Below are 23,229 nucleotides of genomic sequence, written 5' to 3' on the forward strand. Positions count from 1 at the left end.
TATCCCCAAATACTTCATTCTGGCAGTAACCCATCGCAAAGGAAAGACTCCCGGCCAGATCCCACATACCTGGCCGGTAACGTCTATGGCTTCTGATTTTTCCACATTAAATTTTAATGTTTAAGTCTGAAAATTGGCCAAATAGGACCTGCAGCTCTAAGACTCTACGTAATGAAGTAGTTGTGTTCATCACAAATATGAGCGCATCGTCGGCAAATGCAGCCACTTTAAAACACGTTTTCTCCATATCTGCATTAATAGCCCTTAAGAGCGGGTCGAGCGTGAGGAAGTATAACAACGGGGAAAGGGGACAGCCTTGTCGGACTCCTTTCTGTATAGCAAAGGGGGAGGACATCAGGCTATTGGCTACGATAATGGATTGTGGTTGTTGGTACAATTTGGGGGAGATTCTGAAGGATCGCCCCTTCAAACCTGCATCTCTGTAGCACGGAAAACATATAATCCCAGGCCACCCTATTAAACGCTTTTTCTGCGTCAAAACAGACTGCCAATGCTGGGATGGACTTTGATTTACAATGCATCATAGCCACCCATAAACTAAGTAAGTGTTTGCAAGCTTTCCTGCCCTTCACAAACCCAGTTTGGTTGCGCAATATCAAATGGGGTAAAATCCCACTCATTCTTGTGGCTAGTATTCATGCGAACAATTTTACATCATAATTTAACAGTGAGATGGGTCTATAGGATGCTGGATTTAGAGGGTCCTTGCCACTTTTTGGGAGGATGGGAATGTATGCTGTAGTGGCTTCTTTAGGTAACCCTCCCTGGGAGACCACAGCAAAATAAAGAATCGGAGGACCTCCAAGATCCGATTTCAACAGCTTATAATAGTCTGCATTCAAACCGTCTGGACCGGGTGCTTTATGAGACTGGCTAGACCCTATCCCGTCCCAAATTTCTTGTGTGGCCGCAATAAATGCTGAACCCCTTTGCACCTGTACTTGGTTCGCTAGCAACTTCCCCATTTTGTTTCCAAATCTATAAAGTTTATGCGAATGGTAGAATATATCTTGTTGCGTTCTTCAGTGGATATAGCAATTTAGTGTGTTCAGCAAATCTCGATAGTTCTGTTTCGCTTGGGGAGTGGGTTGCAGTATCATTTTTTTGTTTTGCTGCCTGAACGTCTTTGCCCAGCTCAATCAACTGCTTGCTAGCTAGTTTCCGCTGCCTAATTATATAAGCAATGATTTCTCCCCTCATGGTAGTTTTACCAGCCTCCCAGAATAAAGTCGGATTGTCCTGATGTTGCGAATTGTGGTGCCTGTAATTTTCCCATTTTTCTTGAAGGAAAGCTTTGTCTTCAGAAAAGTGTGCCGGGAAGCGTCACCTTGGTTGAGTTTGTTTCAGGCCCCCCCCAGATTTGGTCTATCCATATCATGGCATGGTTTGAACATTCTTTGGGGCCTATTTCTGCAGATCTGACTTTATTAAAACATGATGAGGAGACTAAAATATAGTCTATTCTGGACATTGAGTTATGGGCTCGGGCTATATGTGTGTAATCTCTCTGTTCAGGATGTAATATTCTCCAAGGATCTACCAGTTGTAGGTGGTGACAGAGGAAAGGTATTCCTTTACGGATTTAATTTTTGGGGTGGGGTCCTGGGTTTTAGCGGTCTAACGCATGATCCACCACTTGGTTAAAATCACCGGCTGTAATTACTAGTCCTTTCCTGTTTTGTATTATCACTTGTGCTAAGTCTGTAAAAAAAAAAACAAACTGTGCTGGTATGAGTTTGGGACGTATACACTGCAAAGTGTCACCTTAACACCAAATAATTTCCCTGTAACTAAAACATAGCGTCCCTCCATATCAGCAATGGTATGGGCTTCCTTGAAAACCGTATGCTTCCCTACCAAGATCACAGCTCCCGCTATCCTGTTCTGTGCAGGGGAATAAAACACCTTTCCCACCCAGTCCCGGGACAGCTTTTGACTTTCCACAGCCGTTAGATGTGTCTCTTGCAAAAATGCAATTTTAGCTTTGTCGTCTCAGCGACTGCAGAATTTTTGCCCTCTTTACAGGGGAACCTAGACCTCTACATTCCATGATATACATCAAAGCTTGTCAGCCATCTACCAGGCGGTGTATGGCAATGAAGTGTACTGTAGTTCCATATACAATAAACCATAAGGCACACCCGTCCAGCCCTAGAGGTGTCGCCCTAAACGTTATTATGTGATGAAGCTGCATGAAAATCCGTTCTAAACACATATAACTGTATTCCCAGGAGTGAAAATGGTGCCTACTCAGAAAAACCCCAGCGCTACCCCGCCCCCGCCCTGTACCCCCAATCCCAGCATCTTAACACCACTGGTAACCTCCATATAACGGAGGCAAGAGATCACTTAAATAACCTTACTGGCTCCCCCACCAGTATTAGAGTATTACTAAAGTTGAGTCAAACCCTACAACAAAAATTATATAGTGCATGCAACTGAACAATTTGAATAAGATAGACCGGAGCGAGCAAGAAACATTGGGATTCTCCAAGTACAGAAGGAAATGAAACCAGAGTATTGCTTCCTAATTTTTATTTTATTTATTTAATTCATTCTATATACCGACCTTCATGACAGGAGTCATATCAAATCGGTTTACATGGAACAAAGGAGTAAACATTCTTATCAACTGTTTAACAGTAAAATAATTAGAGGAGGTAAAAAGTTACATATAACAAGGAGATCAAACTTGGGAATAGAAGAAAGAGAAGGACAGAGGGATAACCCTTGTGATTAAAGAGATTTGCTATGTAAGTTGTCCGGAAGGCTTGAGAAGTAGAGTTCCGAAAGAGAAAAGATTAAGGGAAAGCTTGGCTAAATAGCCAGGTTTTTAGTTTTTTCCGAAATGTTTGTAGGCAGGGTTCCTGTCTTAGGTCCGGCGGTAAGTTATTCCAGATAGTGGGTCCTGCTATCGAGAATGCTCGTTCTTTGGTTGCAGTGTGGCGTGAGGTTTTGTTAGGAGGCACATGGAGAGAACCTTTGTATGATTCTCTGATGGGTCTGGATGAGGAATGGAGTTTGAGGGGGAACTGGAGGTCCAACGGGTGTTGTTTGTGGATCGTTTTGTGGATTATGGTGAGGGATTTATGTAAGATTCTATAGTTTATTGGCAGCCAATGTAGGTTTTTTAAGATGGGGGAGATGTGATCTCTGCGGTTTGTATTAGACAAGATTCTAGCTGCTGCATTCTGGAGCATCTGTAATGGTTTTGTGGAGGAGAGTGGAAGCCCCAGGAGGAGAGAGTTGCAGTAGTCAATCTTGGCAAAGAGCGTGGCTTGGAGGACTGTTCTGAAGTCATGGAAAAACAGGAGGGGTTTGAGCCTTTTTAGGACTTGCAGTTTGTAGAAGCCGTCCTTTATCATATGGTTAATGGATTTCTTTAAATTTAAGCGATTGTCAATGATTACTCCGAGGTCTCTAGCATGAGAGATTTGGGTTGAATGAAGGGGCTGAATCAAGGAGTCGGAATGTTCGGTTGAAATGATGAGCAGTTCGGTCTTGGATGTATTTAGGACTAGATTCAGATTGTTGAGGAGTTGGTTAATGGATTGAAGGCAATTTTCCCAGTATAGGAGAGTCTTTGAGAGTGACTCTTTTATGGGGATTAATATCTGAACGTCATCTGCGTAGAGATAATGTGTTAATCTTAGATTGGTAAGCAGTTGACAGAGGGGGAGGAGGTAGATGTTAAATAGGGTGGGGGATAAGGAGGATCCTTGAGGAACTCCTACTGAAGATTTAATACCGGAAGATTCTTTGTTGTTAATTTTGACTTTGTAGGTTCTGTTACTTAGGAATGAATTAAACCATCTGTGTACAGAGCCTGAAATACCGATGTCTGAGAGACGGCTTAGCAAAGTAGAATGATTCACCGTATCAAATGCTGCCGAGATGTCAAGAAGAGCTAACAGAAATGCTTGACCTTTGTCTAGGCCTAAGATGATGTGATCCGTAAGGGAGAGGAGAAGGGTTTCTGTGCTGTAGGATTTGCGAAACCCGTATTGATTAGGATAGAGAATATTATGATCGTCTAGGAAATCTGAGAGTTGGGAATTGACCAATTTTTCAGTGATTTTTGCAACGAAAGGAAGGTTGGAGATTGGGCGGAAATTAGAGAGATCTTGTGTGTCTAGGTTGGGTTTCTTCAGAAGAGGTTTGAGTGATGCAGATTTTAAAGAGTCCGGATATATTCCTTGAGATAAGGTGCAGTTTATGATATCTGCCAAAGGACTGGCTATGGTGTCTGGGATACTAAGGAGGAGTTTTGTAGGAATATTGTCTGAAGGGTGGCTTGATGGTTTCAGTTTCTTTAGGAGGGATTCGATCTCCTTGGATGAGATGTGTTCGAAGGTATCAAATTTGGCTCCGATGATGGTCGGTTTGGCAGCAGTAGTCTTTTGTGTGGCGGTGTTAGGGGGCAGCAGTGCTAATGTGTTTGTTATTTTTTTTTGAAAGAAAAGAGCAAGTTCTTCTGCTTTGCTTAGTGCCTCTTCCTCTGGTATAGCCGGAGCATTGGTTTTCGTGAGTTGTGAGACGTATGTGAAGAGAGCCTTTGCGTCGAATTGGAAATCATGGATTCTGCTGGCGAAGAAGATTTTTTTTGATCGTAGTATGAGGTTTCTATATCGGTGGAGCTGGTCTTTGTAGATGGATAAGGTAGTAGAGCTGGGTGTTTTGCGCCATTGGCGTTCCTTAAGTCTAAGGTCTCGTTTAGACTTTTTAAGTTCTGGTGAGAACCAAGGTTGTTTTTGTTTTCTGATCCGGGTTGATTGTTCTTACGGCTGCTGGGCATAGTTTATTTGCTATACCCTCCGTGATGTTCTGCCAAGAAAGTATAGCTGCATTGGGGGGTTGGTTGTGTTCAAGTTTGAGAATTCTTTAGATAAGTGTTCGATAAGGGTGTCAGAAGGGCATGATTTCCGGAAGTGGATGGTAGAGAGGGGTTGCGGTTGTTTAGAGCATGTGTTAATTGTCAGAGAGGTGGATACAAGAGCATGGTCTGACCATGGGACTGGGGTGCAGTCAGGGGGGGAGGAATATGAAATACCAGAGTTAATGAAGAGGAGGTCCAGTGTGTGGCCAGCTTTGTGTGTAGGTTTGTCTATAATTTGTTCAAAACCCATGGCTCTAAGGGTGGTAAGAAAGGCTTCACAGTTGGCTGAGAGAGGAGTAGCATCAACATGGAGGTTGAAGTCTCCCAGGATCATGGCAGGGGAGTCCGTATTTATATATTTTGTGATAGCTTCTATGAGTGGAGAAAAGTTCGATTCCAGTTGTCCGGGGGGAGCATAGACTAAAAGGATTTGAAGCTGGTTAGATTTGATAAAGCCTAGTTCCAATTTGGAGGGTGAAATCTTGATTGGGAGGTTAGAGAGGTTGAGGGTTTTTTTTGCTGCTAGCAGAAGACCACCTCCTCTTTTTTTCTGTCTGGGGATAGAGAAAATATAATAGCTGTGAGTAGGTAATTGATTTATAATGGCTATGTCTGAGTTTCTGAGCCAGGTTTCCGTAATGGCACAGATGTCTGGATTCGAGTCATTGAGAATGTGGGTTTTCTTCGTTAAGGATTGTGCATTGAACAATGAAAGTGTGAAAAAAGTGAGACCTAGTAGTTGAGAGAGAGGTGAGGCCATGATGGAAATGAAGGATTTGACTGGTCGGTTTGAGAATTGAAATGGTGATATTGTTCGAGAGGAGTAGCGGTGGTGTAAAATGGGGATAGGGTAGGTTTGCATCTTGTTTCTTTAGATTTGTGATAAATTGATGGATTGGATGTGAAAAGGTATTGAACTAGGAGATGGGCAGAAGTTAGATAATTGCAGAAACAATTGAAGCAAACAGTCTTGTACCTGTTTCTATGTGGACCAAGTTTAATATTGAGGTGGATTTGGCCAGTGGGCATAGCATAGGTTCGCTGTTGAGTAGTGCTGGAGGCAAAGGTTTACTCAGGTCTTTCTCGGGGCTGCATGAAGGGGCGCACGGCGCGCGGCGCCGCTGCAATCCTAATTTAAAACCCTGCAGGGCAAGGTTTGATTGGTGTAGCTGGCAGGTAGGCGGGGTTTCGCCGGTCTCAGCGCGTTTTTTTGTTAGTTTTTGTTTGTTTTTTAGTTGTATCCTAATGTTTTTTAGTTGAATCCTAATGATTCACCTGGTGTCCAAAGTTCCAGTAATAAATTGTTGTGCCGCCTCCACTGAGTCCAAACTATGCCAGGCCCCATTATGCTCCACCTGGAGCCTGGCTGGGTATTGCAGCATGAATTTTATTTTCCTCTTGAACAAATCAGCACAAATAGGGGAGAACTCCTTGCGTTTTGCGGACAGCGCTGCCGAGTAATCTTGAAAAATCATGATTTTACTGCCTTCATTGGCTAGTTGAGCGCTGCGCCGAAAAGCTTGCAGTATTGCTGTCTTGTGGCAAAAATTCAAGAACCGTGCTATTACCACCCTGGGCCTTGCCGCTTCCAATTTTTTGATCCCCAGTCTGTGCGCTTTTTTAACAGCTGCCTGCAAGCTCTGTCAAGCCAAACTCTTATCAACCACGTTTCAAGGGCTTTAGCAGCTCCCTTTCAGAGACGGATTCCCACAAATCTCAAATTATTCCTCCTTGACCTGTTCTCCAGGTCCTCTACCTTGTATTCAAGTGTGTGCACCTGCTTAACAAGCTGTTCTTGTTTCTGCAAGAGATTTTGGGTCTCTGTCTCTACATCTGCAGTACACTGTTGCGTGTCAGCTACTTGTTTTTTTAATTTCTTGTAAAGTTTCATTACCTGCGCTGATTTTTTGGGCTAATTTGGTGAATCGCGGTTCCAGCGCCTACACCACTGCTTGAGTGATGTCCCCTACGAGGTCTACTTTCTCTGCCGGCATGTTGGGGCTCAGAGGCCCGGTTGCCATTTTCCCTTCGTTTTGCCGACCGGCCAGTTTCTCTCTTCTCTGCAGTTTAGCCGCCATCCCAGGCTCACCGGATAGAAAAAACGTGTCTATTGTCTTTTGGTGGGGGCTGGCTTCGGTGGGGGCCGCCACGATTTGCGCCTTTAATGGTAGTATTGTGGGCTTTTAGGCGGGGGAACCAGGAGCGTGCTCCGCCTGCTGCCTACCTGCTCATCAGGTCACGTGATCTCCGCCTAATTGATTTTTAATGAGAAAATGTCTCTTGCTAAGGCTGGGTGCGAGGGAAAGATAGACAGTAGGATTATCTCCCTCTGGCTTGCTTTTTTTTTTTTTTTATCTCTGACACACAGTAAAGTATATTCCTCACTATTTCACCTCTTCCCAAATTTTTAAGTCCTAAAATTTATCAAAGCAATACTTACCAATCCTTTTCAGCCACCAGCAAGATGATCTTCTCCCACTGGATTGAGGGTTACTGGGCTCTTCCCCTGCAATATATCTTGTGCTTCAAGGCAATTTCCATACACCCACCCTTTCTGTATAGAAGTATTTTCTCATGTTCCTTCTGAAAATAAATAAAAGTATGCGGGAGAATAAAATTGTGGCTTTCAAAAGAGGTGGAAGAAAAGGTAAGAGCAAAAAGATTAGCATTCAAAACATAGATAGGATTTTGGACTCACAGGGAAGAATATCTGGTGAAGCTGAAAGATATGAAAAAGTCAGTATAGCAATGGTGTGAGTGGATGAAAAGCTCAATAAAATGAGAGGACAAGACTTTTCAGGTCTATCGAGCATGGGGTAAGAGGCAAAGGTAGGTTTGTAAGACTAGGAGCAGTGTGTGGCGGGAGATGAGGGAAAAGCAGAAATGCTCAACAAATACTTCAGAAGAAGAGATTGGAGAAGGCCACTGAATGTTGATAGAGGGGTAGATGCCATGTCGTTTGTGTCACACTAGAAAAACTGAAAGTAGACCAAACCAGGAGCTGGAGTGATTACATTCCAGGACATTAAGGAAACTCTGAGGTTCTGGCTGGTCTGCTGAATATCTGTTTGGAGATGGTAGCCTGACCTGAGTAAGTGAGTGCCTACATTTCTGCTTGAACATCTAGTTAATAGGATCTGGGTCTGTCATCACAGCCTGGCAGAGAGACCCAGCTGTGAGATTGCATGCATTTCCTGCTAGGACTTTAAACATTTCATTTTACTCATTTGCCATGTGTTCTGTCTGCACCAGCACTTGTTGAATCATTTAAACATGGCACTTAGAAATGCACTGCTAGGTCAGGGTGGCTAATCTGTGGCTCAGGAACCACATGGGTCTCTTTCATGTGCAAAATGTGGTTCTTGCCCTCCTGACCCATGGCGGTTGAACACCACTGCAGAGTGGAGGGGCTGGAAAAAAACTTACAAAGCAGAGAAGAGCCTTTCTGTTCCCTACTCCAGCCCCTTCACTCCTGTCCTTCCAGGGCTGCTGACTGCAGTGGAAAGATGAGGAAGAAAGAGAGAGAGAGAGGGGTTGGAGCAGGAAGCAAAGGTTTTTCTCTGTTCACTGCTCTGCCCCTCCCCTCTTGTCAGCAGCCAGCAGCACTGGAGGAGAGGAGGCGAGGGTAGAACTGACAGGACAGCAAAGAAAAGCCAGTCAGCTCCCTGCTTCAGCCCTCCCCATCCTGTCCATCCTCTACCCCAGTGGTTTCCAAACCTGTCCTGGAGGACCCCCACAGCCAGTCAGGTTTTCAAGATATGCATATGCATGAGATACAATTTGCATGTTATGGAGACAGTGCATGCAAAGTTCTCATGCATTTGTTATTGTGGATATCTTGAAAGCCTGACTGGCTGTGGGGGTCCTCCAGGACAGGTTTGGAAACCTCTGCCCTACCCCCATCTGCTACCTGGAGTGGAGGGCTCTTTGCTGTTCTTTGGTCTGGATGGGAGCGGTTGGAGTAAAAATTGCCCCAGGCCCAGTAAATCACTGTGTTCCAAATTTAGGATTTAGCTGAGGGAGTTACCAAGAGCTTCAGTCAGGCCATAATGATTTATGGTGAGGGAAAGGGAGTGAATGCTTGGAGGTGGAGGGGGTAATATGAGAAGTGATGAATGTTGGGAGGTGACGTTTCTAAATGTTTGGGGGAAGAGTGGTGCAAGAGATGATGAATGCTTGGGGAAGCAAGGGGGTGAAAGCTTCTGAGGGGAGCAACATGAACAAGTGTGAATGCTGGGAAAGTTGAGGAAGATGATGAATGCTGGGAAGAGATGAGGAGGGGGCATGATTGATGGGGGACAGCATAAGGAGGAGCTGAATGCTATGGGGGAGGTGCAGAGGGGATGAATGTCACCGCCCTGAAATCAGCAATGCAAATTGGACTGTCTGAAATCTGATTCTTCCCCCAAAGTTCATGCTGCCACGTGTTCTGTTGCAGGTGTGAGGGGACCAAGGCTTGTGGCGGAGGGAAGGAGAGAGGGCCAGGTTAGGGAGTTGCATGTGAAATGATGTGGGAAGAGTCGAGGGGACATGAGCCAGAAATGGGGCAAAAATGTGTTTGAAAGAACTTGGGGGAAAGGCAGTAGAGGGATGTGAAAAAGCCTGAGTGGGAGAGTATGTGAAAGTAAGCCAGACGTAGTGGTTGGTGAACAGAGAGAGAGACTGGATGGTGTTAGGGTGAGGAGTAGTGATGAGGGTATATATAAAGAAGGAAGAAGAGTGACAGAGCTAGAAGATGGGGGAGCATATTGGATGACAGCCATAGGTAATGAAGGGAGAGAGGGAGAGTAACAGAGCCAGAAGTAGTGATGGGGAGAGGGAGGGAAAGAGAGCTAGAGGTATGATGGGGGTGGAAGAAAGAGAGAGCCAGAGGTGTGACTGGGAAGGGGGAAGGCTTGAGAGAGACACAGAAGAGATGGGAGGAGTGTGTGTGAGGTTGAAAGGATGATGGCCGAGGGTGTAAGAGAGAGGCCAGAGATGGGAATTGAGTGGAGGGTTAGTAAGAGAGAAAGTAGGGGCAGGGGCCAATAGAGGGGGTGGTGGAAGGGGGAAGAGAAAAAAAGAGGGGCAGGAGTATTGGTGCTAGGCATAGGGCTGAGAGGAGAGAGGTGGGGCAGGGGGCAAAAGAGGGTGACCGGGGCATACCAGGCAGAGGGTGAGAACAGAGAAGGCAAAATAGCACAAGAAATGGGGTGGGAGGTGTTAGGTAGGGCTGCTGACTCCAGTCGTTGTTGTGGGGGATGGAAGAGGTGCTATGCTGTGGCTGCAGAAAGAGTGGTGAGGACAGGGTGAGAGGATTGAGAGAGACTGGTGGGACAGGTTGGGGACAGAGAGTGACACACTGGTGAAAGGATTAAGAGACTCGTGTGAGCAGGATGGAGGAGAGATGGGAGAGAGAGGGAGGGACTGGTGGGGTAAGGATGGGAGGATTGAGAGAGAACCTGGTGGAGCCTCCCACTTTGGCACTGCATATTGTGGGGGAGTAGCCTAGTGGTTAGAGCAGCGGTCTATGAACCAGGAGACCAGGGTTCAAGTCCCAGTGTCGCTCCTTGTGACCTTGGGCAAGTCACTTTACCCTCCATTGCCTCAGGTACAAACTTAGACTGTAAGTCATCTGGGGATAGGGAAATTCGTACAGTACCTGAATGTAATCCGCTTTGAAATGCTGATAAAAGTGCAAAAAGTGGAATATAAAAATCTAAATAAGCCATGGCCAGGCCTGTGCTAGGCTGTTCTCCCATTACTAGAGATGTGAATCATTTTTTGACGATTTAAAATATCGTCCGATATATTTTAAATCGTCAAAAATCGTTAGAGGCGCGATACAATAGGAATTCCCCCGATTTATCGTCAAAAATCGTAAATTGGGGGAGGGGGAAGGGGGAGGGCAGGAAAACCGGCACTACTTGTAGCGCCGGTGCCATTTTGGTTCCTGTCCCCCGAAGTCACGAGCACAGGAGATCGCTCCCGGACCCCCGCTGGACCCCCAGGGACTTTTGGCCAGCTTGGGGGGGCCTCCTGACCCCCACAAGACTTGCCAAAAGTCCAGCGGGGGTCCGGGAGCGACCTCCTGCATTCGTGCCGTATTGCAAAATGGCGCCGGCCATATGGCCGGCGCCATTTTGCAATACGGCAATACGGCCGGCGCACAGTTGAATTACCTTGAAATAATTGTCTATAATTATCCAGAAGTCTCTTTCCTGCTCTATGGACCTTATTAACTCACCCCCACCCCACTGTGTACCTTTTGTCTTGGATTTCTGCACACACAATAAAAACATATGAAATTGCCATGCTGGGTCAGACCAAGAGTCCAAGCCCAGCATCCTGTTTCCAACAGAGGCCAAACCAGGCCACAAGAACCTGGAAATTAGCCAAACACCAAGAAGATCCCAAGCTACTGATGCAATTAATAGCAGTGGCTATTCCCTAAGTAAACTTGATTAATAGCAGTTAATGGACTTCTCCTCCAAAAACTTATCCAAACCTTTTTTGAACCCAGATACACTAACTGCACTAACCACATCCCCTGGCAACAAATTCCATAGCTTAATTATGCATTGAGTGAAATAATTTTCTCCAATTAGTATTAAATATGCTAGTTGCTAACTTCATGGAATGCCCTCTAGTCCTTCTATTATCCGAAAGTGTAAATAACCGATTCACGTCTACTCATTCTAGACTCTCATGATCTTAAAGACCTCTATCATATCCCCCCTCAGCCATCTCTTCTCCAAGCTTCAGCCCTAACCTCTTCAGCCTTTCCTCTTAGGGGAGCTGTTCCATCCCCTTTATCATTTTGGTTGCCCTTCTCCGTACCTTCTCCATCACAACTATATCTTTTTTGAGATGCGGAGACCAGAATTGTACACAGTATTCAAGGTGCGGTCTCACCATGGAGCGATACAGAGACATTATGACATTTTTCGTTTTATTAACCATTTCCTAGCGTGTAGCAGATGGACTCAGAACCAATGGGTATAGTGTACTCGTGCTAGCAGTTGGAGACTGATCAGATTTCAATCTGACGTCAGCCCCTAGTACATATACCCCTGCAGGAAGTGCAGATCCTCAGTATTTTCCGTCTCCAAAGCAGTTAGGAACTATCTCACGCTCGCTGAGCGTTCTACCAAAATTTTAAAGAAAATTCCTACCTGAAGACGAGCCCCGCACTCCTGCGGTGATACCCTCGGGTCCCTCCCCCAGTTGAGTTTCCCGAGGTGATTTCCGTGGTCCCTCGGAGGTAAGAGCCTCGGTCCGGTGGCCGAATCGCGGCAGGGACCTAGCCCCCAAGTGAGAAGGTCTCGGGCGCGGCATAGAGGCAGCCTCGTTCCGGAGCCGTTCGCGGCGAGGACTTAGCCCCCGAGCGAGTCGAGTTCGGGCGCGGCTTAGAGGCAGCGGGTGCACCCTCAAAAGCGGCGGTGAAGGTAGTTGCCCTCTCTCCCCGCAGCCGGAGACCGCCTGGGACGAGACCGGGAAGCGCCGAAGATAAGGTAAGGTAGAAATCTTTACTTGTGCCAGTCTCCGAGGATTGAGGACGAGCGCAGGCCATCGGCCGAAGCCAGCGCCACCGGGTTGATCCGCCCTAGCAGGGCCAGACCCTGGCATTTCCAAGGGCTTCCCACGTTGAGACCCTCCGAGGTAGTCGCCATCTTGCCCGCATGGTCGCCATCGCCATCTTGGCTTAATCTCGCCGTTCTCATCACCGCCGGCCGAGCACACAAAAAAATTACCTGAGCGCACAAACTGACTTCTGCGCCTAAGTTACACGCACAAGAACACTCAGACGCGTAAGCGACACGCGCAAGTCCGGGTCGCACGGACTACGCGCACCCGACTACCGGCGCGCACATCCGGGGATAAGCGCACAGATACGCGCACAACCCGATTTTAAGCGCACTAATACGCGCTCAAGTCCACGCACGCGACCAGGCGCTCTGGAGCGAAACATGTACGCGCAGGCAACCTCGACGCCGCCAAGATCTGAAGTAAAATCCCTAGGCCTCTGCTCAGCATGCCACCTCAGGGCCGCCCAGAGCCAGGAAGCCGACGCTCTATGCACCCAATGCGAGGAGGCCCTGGGAGATCCACCACAAGCTCAGACTCGCCCAGGGCCGGGGACTAGCTCTTCAGGGAGCTCCCTGGACCTAGCAACCCCCAGCAGGACCCCCTCCCAGCCGGAGGCTCCCAGGGAAACAGCGCCACGCAATGTGGACCCCTCGTCTATTTCTTGGGTGGAACTCTTCAAGGGGATTCACGCCTTTGTTCGGATGCAAACGGATTCCCGGGCGGACCAACCACATACGTCGCAGGAGGACCCCTATGCCCCAGGCCCCTCAAGACCCAGGCATAGGCCCTTACCGCCAAGTAGTCCTACCTTCGAGGGCATGGACTTCTCAGAAGACGAAGCCGAACCTCTAGAAGAAGGAGAACTCCCCCCAGGGACAGAACCCCACCGAACCATGAGGCGGTTCTTCACAAGGGAGGAGCTCCCGGACCTGGTCTCCCAATGCCTGGCAGAACTAGCGATCCCGGTTTCAGAAACCCAGGGGGATCCCGAGGAGAACCCATTTCTGGAAGGCCTTCGACAGACCTCCTGTCATTTCCCACTCTTGCGAGCCGCGCAACAGCTTATTGACCTGGAATGGAACACCCCAGAGTCTGCCTTTAAAGGGGGAAGGGCCTTGGCCAGTTTGTACCCCCTGGACCCAGCAACCAAAGACATGCTCACTTGCCCAAGAGTGGACGCCATGGTCCGCGCAGTCTCCAAGCGCACCACCATCCCGGTGGAGAGAGGAGCAGCCCTCAAGGACACGCATGACCGACGGCTGGAAGCTATGCTTAAGCAGTCATTTGACGTGGCCGCTATGTCTCTTCAGATTGCGGCCTGCTGCACCATGGTGACACGTGCCTGCTTATCCCAGGCCAGGAATGGCACACCGGGAGATATCCTTGACCCAGCGCTATCCTTTCTAACGGACGCAGCCTCAGACCTCGTGCGCACAGCGGCCAGAGGAGTATCATCAGCGGTGGCGGCCAGGAGACAGCTCTGGCTCAGAAGCTGGTCGGCTGACCCATCTTTGTTTAATTGGTCGGCCGACCCATCTTTGTTTAATTGGTGGCCAAACGCCACCAATTAAACAACTAAGCTACTGATCAGACATCCAGTCGCTACATCACTGACAACTCAACTAATACCCACTAACACTCCTAACAATGCAAACAATGTGCCACGGTCTCCAAATACCAATTCTCCATCATCGAACGCTACTAGCAGGAAAACCAAACATACTCTACAATCAACGCACCTACAAATCCCTTATCCCTATCATGATTACTCCAATCACACAACTCCTAGGATTCACTCTGTTTTCACTGATATTATTTAATGCTCAATCACTATCCAAAAAATCTCTAATTTTAAATGACCTTCTCCTAGATGCAAACCCAGACCTCTGTGCTATAACAGAAACATGGTTTAAATCTACAGATATAGCTCTAATTAATCAACTACCAACTCAGACCTATGACTTTTTCTCTATCCCACGACAGAAAAAAAGGGGTGGGGGCATTCTCCTAGCAGCTAAGAAAGATCTTAGATTCTCTCATCACCCAATCAAATCTGACTCTAAATTGGAAACAGGTCTTTTCAAATCAGACTCTCTCCAAATCCTTCTAGTATACGCCCCCCCAGGACTGCTAGAAGCAGATCCATCACCCTTCCTAGAAATCTTAGCATCTTATCTAAAACCAAACTTCCCAACGATAATCCTAGGAGATTTCAATTTGCACGTTGACAACCCCACTCTCTCAACCAGCTGCGAAACCATTCTTACAGCCATGTCTGCTATGGGATTCAAACAAATAATCAATGAACCTACCCACAAGGCAGGTCACATACTGGACCTTATCTTTGTGAACTCAGGCATAACACATTCAGTACAACCTACTTGCAAAAAAGTTCCCTGGTCAGACCACTCTTTAATCTCCACCACACTCTCGCTGACCCAAATGAGCAATAAACACTCCCCTCAACACTCATTTCGCTACAGAAAAGTATGCGCCTCAGATGAACTCAGCAATCATCTAATCAAGGAACTCTCACACATAGACGTCACATCACCTAATGCAGCCGTAAATTCCTGGTCTGCCATAACAGAAACTGTGGCAAACAAACTATGTCCTTGGATAACAAAAAAAGTCAAACAAGGTGCGTCAAAAAGGCAGCCATGGTTTACTAACGAACTTAAAAACCACAAACTTAACCTGCGTCAAAAAGAAAGTAAATGGCGTAAAGCCCCTTCACCCTCTACACTTTCTACATACAAACTCGCCCTCCAATCATACAAGAGCTCCATTTTAAAAACAAAAAGGGACTTCTACACACATAAGATTCATGACCTTATATTCGACTCCAAAGCGCTCTTCACATTTGTCTCCAATCTAACTCAGGCCAATCCTCCTGACATACCACCCAACCAAGCTCAAACAAAAGCTGATGAGCTGGCACTCTTCTTCAGTAATAAAATCACGAACCCGCTAACACAATTGAAGCCCAATACAGGCACACCAGCCAGCAATTACGCACTCCATAATAAAGACATCTCCCTCCCAATCTCTTGAACTCACCACTTCCTCAGAGATCCAAACTCTTCTTAAGAAAATGAAACCCTCATCGCATCCCCTCGACCAGATACCATCTAAATTACTACTGCTAATCCCGGACACCATAACCAAAACCCTAGCAGACATCATAAACTGCTCATTTACCCAGGGTTTCTATCCAGACAACCTCAAACTAGCATCCATCAAACCGCTCCTCAAGAAGCCTAATTTGGACCCCAAAGATCTTAACAGCTTCCGTCCAATCTGCCTTTCATTGCCAAGGTGATGGAGAAACTAGTTAACACACAACTATCAGACTACATAGAAGAACACAAAATCCTATTCCCCACTCAATTCGGTTTCAGAAAAGCTTCAAGCACCGAATCCCTTCTCATCTCACTGACTGACTACATTATATTGGGCCTCGACAAAAGACAGGCCTTCCTACTGATACTATTGGATCTATCGGCAGCATTCGATACTGTTAACCACGCCATATTACTAAACCAACTGGCGAACATCGGTATTGCAGGATCAGCACTAACATGGTTCAAGACATTCTTAGAAAACAGAGGTTTCAAAGTTAAAATCCACAACAAAGAATCCCCCAGATACCCATCTTCACAAGGAGTTCCTCAGGGTTCCTCTCTCTCACCAACACTTTTCAACATATACCTTCTCCCGCTTTGCCACCTGCTAAACAAACTGAACTTAAAACACTACATATTTGCCGACGACGTCCAGATTGTGATCCCCATCAAAGAATCCATCACTAAAGCTCTAGAACTTTGCGAAAATTGTTTTCAAGAAATTAACGATCTTTTATCCAGCTTAAATCTAATTCTAAACCAATCAAAAAGCGAATTCCTTCTAATCTCTCCGGATAATTGCAAAATCAATACGAACCCGCCAGCCAACTTGCAAATCTCAAAAGTAAGAGATTTAGGAGTTTCTATAGACAACCGGCTAAATTTAAAATCATTTATCAACCAAAGACTGCTTCCACAAACTACAAGTATTAAAAAGAATAAAACCTCTATTTCATTTCCATGATTATAGAACTGTGCTCCAAGCAATAATATTTGCGAAAATAGATTACTGCAACTCTATCCTACTCGGCCTCCCATCATCCCATACAAAACCTCTCCAAATGATACAGAACACGGCAGCAAGAATTCTAACAAATAAAAGGAGAAGAGATCACATTACACCAGTCCTTAAAGACCTTCACTGGTTACCAATCCACTACAGAATAATTCATAAGTCCCTCACCACAATCTACAAAAATATCCATGGCCTGGCTCCACTCCATTTACAAATAGCTCTCAAAAAACACTCCTCCAACAGACCCATCAGAGAAGCGTATAGAGAATATCTACAGGTACCACACACCAATACCACCCAACATATAACATTGAGAGATCGGGCCTTCTCCACAGCAGGTCCCCCACTATGGAACTCAATCCCCGTAGAACTAAGACAGGAACCATATCTTCCAACATTCAGGAAGAGACTCAAAACATGGCTGTTCATGAAAGCATTTCCGGACCCATAATGATTCTCTTCCACCAAACGCAACAAGACTGAGCATCTCCTTTTAAACTGAACCAGACACTACCAACCAATCACTACAACGTTTACTTCTTGTTAAACTTTTATCTTTCCTCTTACTCTACTCCCAGTTAGAATAACCCCTGTTTTATTGTAACTTTTTCTTCCATGCACTTGTTATTATTATGTAATGTATACTCTTATGTTTTAGTTATGTACGTTATAATGTATTGCTCACCCCTTGTTTTATGTAAACCGACATGATACGAACTTCCGTGAATGCCGGTATAGAAAAACACAAATAAATAAAAATAAAATAAATCTTCCAAAACACGCCTCACAAGAATGCCATTCAAAGGATCACTTCTGTTCGGCAGCGATTTAGAAAAGATGGCGGGCAAATGGGGCGAATCCCCCAGTACCGCGCCTTCCGGAAGACAAGTCAAGGAGAGTCCAGCGACAGCCTTCCAGAACCTCCAGGGGCAGAAGCTCGCAGAGCTTCAACCCATACAGGAGCAGCTACCAGGTGCCCCGCCCCCCGGGCAGGATCCAGTCCTTTCAGAGCAAGCACAACAAGAGGGGAAACAGCTCGGGCTCAGGGCCCGGCCGCGCTCCACAATGAGAATCAGCTGACCCATCCAAGGGAAGCCATAGGGGGCAGACTGGCCCTATTCTACCAAAGATGGGTCGAGAGAACTTTGGACAAGTGGGTCCTAGCCATCATCCGGGAAGGGTACTACCTGGACTTCATACGCACCCCCTCGGACAAGTTTGTGGAGTCTCCCTGCCACGACCCCACCAAAAAGGCGGCAGTAGAAGTTACAAAAAGGCGGCAGTTCCTTCAGAACCCTGGGGTGCATACCATCCAGTTCAGGTGATTTGCTACTCATTAGTTTGTCCATCTGGCCTACTACATCTTCCAGGTCCACAGTGATTTGGTTAATTTTATCTGACTACTTACCCTTGAAAACCATCTCCGGAACCGGTATCTCTCCAACATTCTCATTAGTAAACACAGAAGCAAAGGATTTATTTAGTTTTTTTGCAGTGGCCTTATCTTCTGTAAGAGCCCCTTTAACCCCTCGGTCATCTAATGGTCCAACCGACTCCCCTCACAGGTTTCTTGCTTCAGATATATTTTTTAAAGCTTTTATTATAACTTAATTTCAAATTCTCTCTTAGGCTGCCTTATCAATGTTTTACACTTAACTTGACAATGCTTAGGCTTTTTCCTATTTTCTTTAGATGGATCCTTCTTCCAATTTTTGAAGAATTTTTTTTGTTGTTGTTGCAAAAATAGCTTCTTTCACCTCATCTTTTAACCATGCCGGTAATAATTTTGCCTGCCTTCCGCCTTTCTTAAATCGTGGAATACATCTGGACTGCACTTCTAAAGTTTGGAAAGCCCTGACCTAAGATCTTGGTTCCTCTCTGAGGCAGCCTTTCACATATCACCCCAGGCCCAGAGATCATGGTAGATGTTATGCATGTTTGGTGGCGCACCTGCATCTAGTTCTTGAGGGGGCGCTGTCTCCAGCTGGATTCTATACGGGAGACATAACTTGTGGGTTTGGCAGTGTAAAGACACGAGGGCAGTCAATCCGTAATACTCTGAGCTATTTCCTTTTATAAATCCCTGGGATATGCCTTTAGTAATGATTCCCTCTCTGGTTACCTATCACCTAGCAACCAATTTCACTCCCCTAAAACTTAAAGGGTTGAAGCTTGAGACCCTATAATTCTAATTCCTTTTTTTACCCAGTTATCACACTGCCACTCAAATATATTAGAACACATCTTTATTTTCCTTCTACTTTAGTTACACATCTGGGTTAAGAATTCATCCCAAAACATAACAGGGTTTAGGGATTTCAATTAGCTTTAATGCAGGATTTAACATTTGTTAGTGCCTGAGGGTGGATTAACAGCTGAAAGAAGCATTTGTTTGTTACAAATAACTTACATTAATTTTTATAAGTGCCTTCAAGGTTTGTTTCACAAACACATAGCCCCCTGTGGGTTTATTCCAGTTGTGCTTCTTTAACCAAAGGTGCAGTTTCTTCTAATGACCATTTAGTTAACAACAACACAAAGATCTCCTTATAATCATGTTACGATTGCTCTTCAGCAGTAGCTTTAAGCCATTATGCAGTTGCTACTAGCAGATGATTAAAAAAAAAATTAGCCTCCAAACCCCAAACATATAACTTTTTTCCTAACAGACTACTCATTAGGGAATTTCTGTTAATTGCAACCTTCTGAAGCAGTGCTCTTGAACTAAACATACGGTTTCTCTTATTAAACTTCCTGTGAGTTTCAAACACTCTAGTTAAGAATTTAACAAAACCTCTTAATACAGACACTAATCAACTGGAAGAATCTAAATGTGACGAAGTAGCACTTTAAAAAAAAAACCAAAAAACAAGATAATCTTGTTAAATCATTGCCAAATACCCAGAACCAAGAGATAAAAATGATAAAGGATGTACTAGATTGGTCCTCTTTTGAAGAGGTCTCCTCCCTGGAAATTACAACTATAATTAAAAAAATTAAACCCAGCTAACCATCCTTTAGCTGCTATTACTACAGTGGCTCTAAAACCTGTTGTCCATATCATAGCTCCAATAATAACTCAGATTGTAAATCTCTCTTTAATTGAAGGCCACTTTCCAGATATCTTAAAATCCGCTATTATTAAACCCATTTTAAAGAAATCTAATCTTAACTCAGAAACTTTGAATAACTATAGGCCAATTTCCAACCTGTCATTCTTATCGAAAATAATTGAAAAAGTTGTACACAAACAACTGGTGGAACATCTTGAGTCAAACAATATACTCTATCCAAATCAATTTGGTTTTCGCCAACACCTTAATACTGAAACTTTGCTGATTTCATTGACTGACACCGTACTAAAAGGTTTCGATACAGGCTTAACAATATGTACTTGTATTACTTGACCTGTCGGCCGCTTTTGATATGGTGAATCATGACAATTTATTGACAAGATTAAAGGAAATTGGCCTAACGAACAACATAATCAGCTGGTTTACCTCTTTTTTTTTTTTTTTTTTTTTTTTCAAACAAAGGTAATCGTCTCTCTGAAAAGATCGAGCTTAAGACTGGGGTGCCCCAAGGTTTCGCATTGTCTGCAACCTTATTTAATATCTATCTACTCCCAATCTGTCATCTCTTAGCCGGTCTTAGTCTGAATTTCTACATTTACGCTGACGACATTCAGATTCTTGTTCCAGTTTCAGATACTCTAGATCAAACTTTCAAATTAATTACTATTTATCTGCCTGCTATTAAGCAATGGATCTGTCACATGACGCTTGCGTTAAACATGGAAAAAACAGAAATCATCTTATTGAACAGAAAACCAAATTATACTGTTAATAGCACGCTTAACTTGCCAGGTGATATTAAGTTAACTCTTGCAGAGTCAGTCAGAGATTTAGGGACAATCATTGACTGTCAGCTAAACTTCAAGGAACACATTTCAACAAAACTATGAGAAGGCTATTATAAATTGCTGGTTCTTAGAAGATTAAAACCATTACTTGAGATGAATGACTTTTGCTCTGTACTACAGGCCTTAATTTTTTCCTCCTTGGCTTATTGTAATTCCTTACTTTTGGGTCTCCCACAAACCACCTTTCGTCCGCTGCAGGTACTTCAGAACTCCGCGGCAAGAGTTCTGGCAAACTGCAGAAAACGTGACCATATTATGCCCATTCTGATAAATTTGCACTGGCTCCCAATCACACAAAGAATATATTATAAAACTTGCTGTTTGCTCCATAAAGCAATTTACGGCCAGAAAAACGACTGGCTGAATTTTACTAATTGATTACATACCCCTCACAGAACTTTAAGATCTGCGAATAAAGGATTACTCCAGATTCCATCCATAAATACTGCCCATCTTACATTAGTACATGAAAGAATTATCTCCATTGCAGGACCCACGCTCTGGAACACCTTGCCAGCCGAACTAAGACTCGAAAATGAATTTAAAACATTTAAAAAAGCTTTGAAGACCTGGCTTTTTGAACAAGCTTACTCAGCCTACCTAGGACAAGACTAATACCATATACCATATTAAGATCTAAAGCTTGTCTTTATGCCTATTCTGTTTTTAAAAAAATTGTCTCCCTTCCTTTTTTATGTAAGAATTTTATTGTATTTATAATTTTTAATGTATACCTCGTGTTCTATGTGACCTTTCTGTTAACCGTTATGATGTATTTTTACGAATGACGGAATACAAAATTTTTTAAATAAATAAATAAAGCAGAATTCTGTTCATTCAGAGTTTACATTACAGGGTCACGGTATAACTGGTTACTAAAGGAACCCATGACTCCTATATTCATATACTCCCCAATGTTGCACAGCTAAGCTTAGTCTCCCTGTTCTTTTCCCTTCAATATAGGTGTTCAACAGACTTGTATATAGATCACTTTGGCCTTTCCTTAAAGTCAGGCTTCAGTAATTAAAGTAAATCAATCTCTTCTGAATAAGCATAATCTTTAACTTAACTTCAAAGTAGTTTTGCCAATCAATCAGAGTCCTCTGTTGCCACTTCCTTCTCCATAGCTGGGGTTGGAGGGAAGCTGTTAGGGACTGCTTACTCTCCTCCTTCTTGCCCTCACCTACCCTTAGTGCTACTACAGACACTTCTTATACACTGGCAGGCTGATGCAGTAAGACGCACATAAAAACATGCATCCAAACTGGGTGTCCATTTTTTAACACGCACACCGCCACCTCTCCTGGGCGCCCGATGCTTTATTTAAATGAGCTGGTGCGTTAAAAGGGACACATTAGGGAGAAACTATGCGTCCTTAGCACTATGCGTCCTTAGCACTCAAATATGCGTCCTTAGCACTCAAATTATGCGTCCTTAGCACTCAAACTATGCGTCCTTAGCACTCAAATATTATTGTTCCTTATGTTCTACAGTTCTATGTAAATCCCCCATCCGCTGTTGGGCAGTTCATCGTTTTATGTAAACCGGAGTGATTTGTAATTCCCACAAGAACTTCGGTATATAAAAATTAAAAATAAATAAATAAATAAATAAATAAATAAATAAATTGGGTGCCCAGGAGGTGTGGTTTTTCTCTTACATATTGTTAAGGACGCTCAAGAAAGAACGTAATGGATCGGTTACAAAAAAAAAAAACATTTCTGGATGCACAATATATATTCACAATAGCAAGGAGTGACATCGTCCTGGAATGTGGATATTGTGTGTCTAGAAATTTTTTATTTTTTTTGTAATCGATCCATTTCATTAATTCTTTGTTAATCACCAAAAGCAGTAGATCTACTGTTCTCTGTGGTTCCTTCTCTGTGGAGGAGGAATGACAGAGAATGGTATTTTGGATTTTTTTTTATAAGCACATGACTCGCGGAATGACTTAATGTCAGCTCTGGGGCTGGCGTTAAATTTGCCACATTAAAAAGTGTGCATTGGGTGCCCGGAGATTTACTGCATCAGGGGATAATAGCTAATAGCCACATGTATGTGGAATGCTATCAGCTACGCAGTTGTTTGGGGCGCGCATTTTGGATGCGCTAATCCGCTCATTGCATCAAGTGTTAGTCTAGCGTGTCCAAAATGCATATCCAACTGCTCGTTAACCTGTGCACTGGGCTGGATACACTTTATTGCATCAGCCCCTGAAGCAGCTATCAAAGGAGGTGTGACTAGCTACACCCAATTCTCAATCTCCCTGCTGGCTCTTAGCAAATCAGTCAGCAAGGAATTCGGGGGAGGGGTTGTAGTCCTAAACCACTGTGATCTCAGTTTCTCAGCACTATTATTCTCAGAAAAGAAAAAAAAGCTGCATTTTTTAAAGGCACAGTCCCTTTTCTATGCAGGAATTACTACCAAACTATCACAGCATGTTATTTTAATTTGGTGCCAATACAATGCTTTGGGCAGTCCTGTATGGACCGTGGATGCAGTTATTAAATATTTAAAATAAATAACCTAAACCCTCTTCTTTATAGCAACATTTCTGCTGTGTTGAGGATTTTGGTGCAATTTAGCCTGTCCTTCACAGTTAATACCTCAAGAAATGTCATGGTCTGAGCCTGCTGCCAGAGTCTGTTTTCTTGAACTCTCTTGGGAATAGTACAGGGCTGGGTGCTGTGGGGGACAG

The 23,229-nt window shown here is 44.5% G+C and overlaps 1 protein-coding gene across 1 annotated transcript in view; it reads left to right on the top strand.

The window, feature by feature from the left end:
- FERMT3 (fermitin family member 3) overlaps positions 1 to 23,229 on the top strand; it is a 115,767-nt gene that overhangs the window by 17,057 nt on the left and 75,481 nt on the right. The window lies entirely within an intron of this gene.

Source organism: Rhinatrema bivittatum, chromosome 8 (assembly GCF_901001135.1).
Source record: "Rhinatrema bivittatum chromosome 8, aRhiBiv1.1, whole genome shotgun sequence".
NCBI lineage: Eukaryota > Metazoa > Chordata > Amphibia > Gymnophiona > Rhinatrematidae > Rhinatrema > Rhinatrema bivittatum.